The sequence below is a fragment of the Capricornis sumatraensis genome, chromosome 1, assembly GCF_032405125.1.
Source record: "Capricornis sumatraensis isolate serow.1 chromosome 1, serow.2, whole genome shotgun sequence".
Classification (NCBI taxonomy): domain Eukaryota; kingdom Metazoa; phylum Chordata; class Mammalia; order Artiodactyla; family Bovidae; genus Capricornis; species Capricornis sumatraensis.
The window spans coordinates 22,809,227-22,816,349 of NC_091069.1; positions in this window are offsets into that span (position 1 = coordinate 22,809,227).

Below are 7,123 nucleotides of genomic sequence, written 5' to 3' on the forward strand. Positions count from 1 at the left end.
GGGACTCCAGTCCAAGGCTGGCCTTTTCTGGCACCTCTCCTTCCATTTTACAATGTATCTACCAACAGAATGCAAGACACAGAGGAATTGTGCCCTCATTTGAGTTGGGCAAAGTTTATATTCCCAGGGAATGAGAAGCCACATTTCCCAAAACTAAGAAAAAATGCACTATTACATTCCAAAAGAATTTTCAGCAACATCTGGTTGGCACAATGTTCAACTATATTCACACATTCCACATGGTGGGCATCTACTTCTTGAGATTTTCTACTACAGGTATTGCTACTTGTAATATCTTGTTAGGAAGCAACAAAGGGAATAGGGAAAAATTTAATGGAAAGGCTGGAAAGCATGCACTCCACACAGTTCTTGGGGGGAGTAAAAGAAATAATTGTAAGGCACTGAGCTTGATCCTTGGAATCAGTGTGAAACAGTGATTATTCATCTGCAAAACTCTGCTCTCATTTTGAAGTCTTACTTGAGGCCTCTGCACCTATCCTGATACTATAGCTGAGCATTCAATACAAACTGTGCCAGGATCCTTCTCTCTGGCACATAATTTATTTCTCCTATGTGTGTGAGGGATATGATTTCATTCAATCATTAATTCAACATTCATTGCATATCTAGTACATCCTACCGGAGAAGGCAATGGCAACCCACTCCAGTACTCTTGCCTGGCAAATCCCATGAATGGAGGAGCCTGGTAGGCTGCAGTCCATGGGGTCACTGAGTAGGACACGACTGAGCGACTTCACTTTCACTTTTCACTTTCTTGCACTGGAGAAGGAAATGGCAACCCACTCCAATGTTCTTGCCTGGAGAATCCCAGAGACGGGAGAGCCTGACGGGCTGCCGTCTATGGGGTCGCGCAGAGTCAGACACAACTGAAGCGACTCAGCAGCAGCAGTACATCCTAAGCACTGAGGAAGGTACACGAGGCCTTTACAATTCTATGGGAACAACAAGTGAGTACACAGATACATCAAATAGGAAGTCTAAGCACAGTTGTAGAGGAAAATACAGAGCTCACAATGCTCTTTCTGGACAGCCTTTCTCTGGTTTCTTTGAGATGGGATTAAAAGAAAGGGAAGGAACTTTGCCTAGAAATATAAACACTTCAAATTTGTTTATTTCATGAACGTTCTCTTAACGTTCACATTTTCCAGGGAATATTGACTCCTCCCCTTTTCAGTGCATCCTGTTATTATTCTACATTTCCACTCCTGAATCAGCCATGCTTCACTGAGTGTATACTCTACATATTTGCCTCCTTCTAATGATGGCATCCTCTCAAGAAGATACGACAATATCCCTGGTACCCTGGTCATGGTCTAGAGCATCAATAGCACCCCAGAAATAATAGGGAGATGAATAGATGAGTGGATGGATGAATCGGTGAAGGACTTCATCTTCATTGTCAAGAAATACTCAGTTTTCAATCCTCAATCTGAAATTTTCTCCCTCTTCTTTCTCCTACTCACTGGTTATCTTTGTTTTTTTGTAATGAGTGATTCAAGCTTACATTCATGTTTTCCACAACAAAACAAAACTCTCATACATTTTAAAGTTCTTTTTGGAAATAATTATAAATTCACATGCACTTGTAGGATATAGTACAGAGAGATCCTGTATAATCATCACCCATGTTTCCCCACATCTGTTGTGACTATAGTACAATGACACTGATCCAGGAAACTGACTTAGATACAATCCACCAGCCTCTTAAGTTTTCACCAGTTTTACATGCACTTGAATACATATTTAGTTCCCTTAAAGTGTATCACACTTATATGTTTGTGTGACTGCCATTGTGGTCAAAATACAGAATACTTCTATCACAAAAACCCTCATGTCTCTGCAGACTTTAGTTCTCTCCCTTAGGCGAGTCTTCTGATTCCTTCTCTTTTCATGTCTCCCAATGCTCCCATAATTTAGACCCATGGGTAGCTCATCTTGGAAATTTCTCTTGTGTATTTCCCTCCATAAACCAAACACTTTAGGTAAAATTGAAAACAGGTAAAGTGCATCACCATCCTGGATTCACACCCCTTCTTTGTCCCATAATGACATTTTTAGCACAATGACACATTTTCTGCTCCAAGAAAAGACTTTCAAATACTGATACTAAGGCATCATATCACAGAACTCAAGTCATACCTGTTTTCAACATCTATAAGTGTTCACAGAAAATTAATGCTCATTTTTATAAAATTATAGTGCTTCATTTTTTTCTCTGCTCTCTATTTCTAGCACTGATGTAATTTTCCAAGCTAACTGATTAACCGATGACTTGTCAGATATGACAAAAAACAAAACTGACTTTACAGTATATATCTGTTCAAAATTGGACATCACTCAAAAAACAATTGAAATTCACTAAAACAAAAAGTTATTCAAAACATGTATCTTTTTTGGTAAAAATGCTGAAAAGTTCACCTAGAACACTTCAGTTGCTCTATATACAAGAGCATAGATAGAAAGTGGTTTCTGAGATCATATTAAGCACCTATATATAACTTTACTTTGGAATCTTTATAAGTTGTATCTAAAATCAGTTTTATGACTCATAATTTGTATATAGTCAGGAATAAAATATTTTAAGCTCCACTATAATTTCTTTAGTAAAATAAAGTATATCTTGAGTATATTCAGAAGCAATCATGCATTTATGCAACAGATATTTAGTGGGTTCTCTGTGCCAGTAACTGTGATATCATTCAGGAATAAAGACATAATTGGGAGGGAGTTGCTATCCTCAAGGAGTTTATAATCCAGTGAAAAAAACAAGCATGTACCTGATAATGACAATAAACCTTTATACATGAAAACATGAAATGATACCTAGGAGAGTGGGAATGAAAAGCAAGAAGTGGGTACATCTACTTGGTGGTTATCAGGGAAGTATTCATTCATGTGTCACAAATTGCTTCTTGAATTTTGCCTAGCTACATAGCAACGGCAAGTATATCTTTAAATGAAGGATGCGTGTGTGCGTCCAAAGTCGCTTCAGCCGGGTCGACTCTGTGCAACCCTATGGACTATAGTCCACCAGGCTCCTCTGTCCATAGAATTCTGCAGACAACAATACTGGAGTGGGTTGCCATGCCCTCCTCCAGGGGATCTTTCAGGCCCAGAGATCAAAATTACATATCTTATGTCTCCTGCACTGGCAGGCAGGTTTTTACCACTAATGCCACCTGGGAAGCCCAAATGAAGGATAATAATATTTGAATATTTAAATTAAATAATCATTCTTTAAATTTAAATATTTATATATTATCATTTATATTTAAATATATAAATAATATTGTTTAAATTTAAATACTATTATTTAAAACTTAATTTTTAAACCCAAATTTTTTGATTTATTTGAATTTTTTTAAAACAGGGGAAATTGTTGGTTACAATTGGAAAAAATAAAAATTTTAATCTCCTAGGATTATCCTTTGTGAACTAACAGTAATAATAATAAGCTAAGGCATATATGTTTCATAATGCATTGATAATTTCCATATATTTTATCATATTTAATCATCCCAACAATTCCGTAAGTTAGATGTTGCGATTATCTTATCAAAGAAATTTTTATCCTAGCTAGAGGTCTTTCAGCAAAAGATAGGTTTGGAAGGAAATCTGAAATTTCCTCCAGCCTGTGCTGTCTCTTGTCTTATATAATGCTTCTCAATCAGGACTGTCAATGAGAATTATTTAAACTTACAAACCTTTGAAATAGGAATGAAAATGCAATCGCCCTTAGTTTCTGAGTGAAGAAATTGAAGCAATAAATTTTAATAGATTTACAGCTAATGAGTCCTGACAGCCTCACAAACTTATATGCATGATATTTTTTAAATATATATAATAATTATAACAATAAAGTTTCAATTAGGAGAAGGCAATGGCAACCCACTCGAGTACTCTTGCCTGGAAAATCCCATGGACAGAGGAGCCTGGTAGGGTGCAGTCCATGGAGTCACGAAGGTCAGACATGACTGAGTGACTTCACTTTCACTTTTCACTTTCATGCATTGGAGAAGGAAATGGCAACCCACTCTAGTGTTCTTGCCTAGAGAATCCCAGGGATGGGGGAGCCTGGTAGGCTGCCGTCTATGGGGTCACACAGTCAGACACGACTGAAGCGACTTAGCAGCAGCAGCAGCAACACTGTATTAGCATACAATATTTTATCATAATTTGTAGATTGTGAGTTGCCATTGCATACATTATCTTATCTGACCTTCATTTTGAAAAGTTGCAATCAAGGGAGGTGGGAGGGGGGTTCATGTTTGGGAACACATGTAAGAATTAAAGATTTTAAAATTTTTAAAAAAAAATAATAAATAAATAAATAAAAAAGAACACTTGTACTTTCTAGTAAACAGATGAATAAACAAACTCAGGAGGTAAAGTAATTTAGAGGCATATATCCAATAACTGGGCCTCGCCAGTGGCTCAGTGGTAAAGAATCTACCTGCAATGCAGGAGACGCTGGTTCCATCCCTGGGTCAGGAAGATATATCCTGGAGGAGAGTATGGCAACCCACTCCAGTATTCTTGCCTGGAGAATTCCATGGACAGAGAAGCCTGGCAGGCTAGCAGTCCATAGAGTCTAAAAAAGCAGTGACTAAACCACCACCACCAGGGAGCAATGATAAAATGAACAAAGGCATGCTTCACTTTTCTTTTAACTAGATATAAGACGATTCCGTGGTATCCAGCAGGAAGGTAAGCTAAAAGTCAGTAACCCAAAGTCTGTTCGTAAGGAGTAGGTGTTAGCTGGTAGCAAATCAGACACCTAAACCACACATATACACAGACACACACATAAGCATGCATGTTCACACACCCATATAATCAAGTTACTTTTACACCAACTTCTGTTGTGATCAAACTCTCCAATATGTTAGGGTTCATGGTACGCTCCTGAAAACCTACCTTCCTATTTATCATGTCACTGTGAAAATAGCAGCGAAACTCGAAGTTGAGAGATTGGGTGGTAATAAAATGCTCCTACTTAATAGGTGTGTGAATTTGAGAGTCTTTTATGCCACCTAAACCTTAGTTTCCTCAGCTGGAAAATGGTGCTTAATGTCTACTTTGAAGGATCGTTGTAAAGAATCAAGACAATTTTTTAAAAGCACCTGGCACAGTGTATACCTAGAGGATGAGCTCAGGAAATCTGGTCCTTAATATGCTACAGTTCTTAGAATAGGCTTCTTCAGGGGAAAAAAATAGCCAACCTTTCTCTGCAGAGGCATCTGGAAACAGTATCACTCGTTGCCCACACCAAAGGAATGACAGTGTCCTGCTGAAGAGAGACCAGAGCAGGAAACCACCTGGAAGCTGAACCAGAAAGGATGCTCACTTGCTGCTGTGACATCATGCACCAAAAAAGTAAACCCCCACGGTCTTGCTGATGAGACCATTTGCAGCCACCATCGGCATCAATCTGAACACATTTCTCGGGAGAAGATGAACAGATGGTGGTATTTCTCAATTACAATCCCACAGCCATGAAACTTGGCATATTCCGGCACCATTTTCACCCTGAAGAGAAGTGACTTTTAAAGAAATGAAATACCAGCTGTATGAAACCCAACCAAGAGATAAAAGAGAGAGAGAAAGAACAGAGAGTCCTCGTCTTGGAGAATCGCTGTAGCTCCCTCTTCAGATGGGTGTTAGAGAGTCATAGTGAAAGTGAAAGTCGTTCAGTCGTGTCCAACTCTTTGAGACCCCATGGACTGTAGCCCACCAGGCTCCTCTGTCCATGGGATTCTCCGGGACAGAGAAAATACTAGTGTGATCTTCCATTTCCTTCGTCAGGGAATCTTCCTGACCCAGGATTGAACCAAGTCTCCCACATTGCAGGTGGGTTCTTTACACTCTGAGCCACCAGAGTGTCATACGCAGGTGTTAAAGAGCAGAGTCAGAATGCTGGGAAAGGAAAGGAAAGCTTCAGAACTTAATACATATCCATATAGCATTAAAAAAAAAAAATTTCAGATGCACAATTAGAATAAACCTGCCTCCCAGCCTAGGATTAACATAAAAAATGTGATTCAAAAATTAATTATTGTAAGTAATATTCAGAAAACAGAAGAAAGAAATGAGAACAAAATTATACTCCTAGTAAGTGACAAAAGCTAAGTGCTTTACAAGTAGTTGCCCATTTACTCTCCATCTGGTAAGTATTTCATCATTAATAACTGTGCCTTTCTTAATTTATAAAGAGGCTCAGAAAGGTGTATACCTCCACCAAGCTTCCACTGCCTAACGCTGAATTTCTACTATTTCAGTTGCTTGGTTCTCAAACGTGGCCATGCATCAGAATCACCTGGAAGGACTGTTAAATGGCAGAGTGCTGGGTACTACCCCAGCATTTCTGGCTCAGTAGGTCTGGAGTGGGCCCCAAAGCCTACATTTCTCACCTATTCCCCACTGACGCTGATGCTGCTGGCTCTGGAACCACATTTCTAGAACCCCCAGGTGATGCTGTAAAAGGCTGAGGTTCTTTATGTAGTTCTAGGCTCTTGTTCTACCCTAGATTCTACTAGTCAACATAGGAACAGACTGGAATCATGACTGGAATGATTAATCTCAGAAGAAAAAAAAAATCTGCTAGAGGGTGTTGGCAAGGTTTATGCATACACTGTGAAGTATATTAAACAGCTTGCAGTAAAATGTATGCACAGCTCTTTATGGCTCAGTAAAGACTCTGAGAAGACAAAGAAGGAAGCATTCAGAGATCTGATGAAAAAGGAAGTTAAAGGCAGAGAAATTGGAGATGAAGAACGGGAGCTGGAGAAGAGGCAACTCAGGACCAAGTACTGAGGCAGCTGGGAGTTGAGGATTCAGATGTTACCATATAACCAAGAAGCCAGTGACGGCCCAGGGAGGTGCCAGGAATAAAGACCAGGATAGGCTGGATTTTGGACTCAGACTCAAAAGCCATCAAGAAAAATCAGGTAGGTCTCCTGGTGGGTCAAGTGGCTAGATTTCTATTCTGGAGCTAAAATGTGGTGGCAAAGCAGAAAGCATTAATATTTAATTCATATTCAGTCCCCACCTTTGTCTTGCTACCAGATCCTTGATTCTGCTCAGGTGGGACTGTATCCAGCCT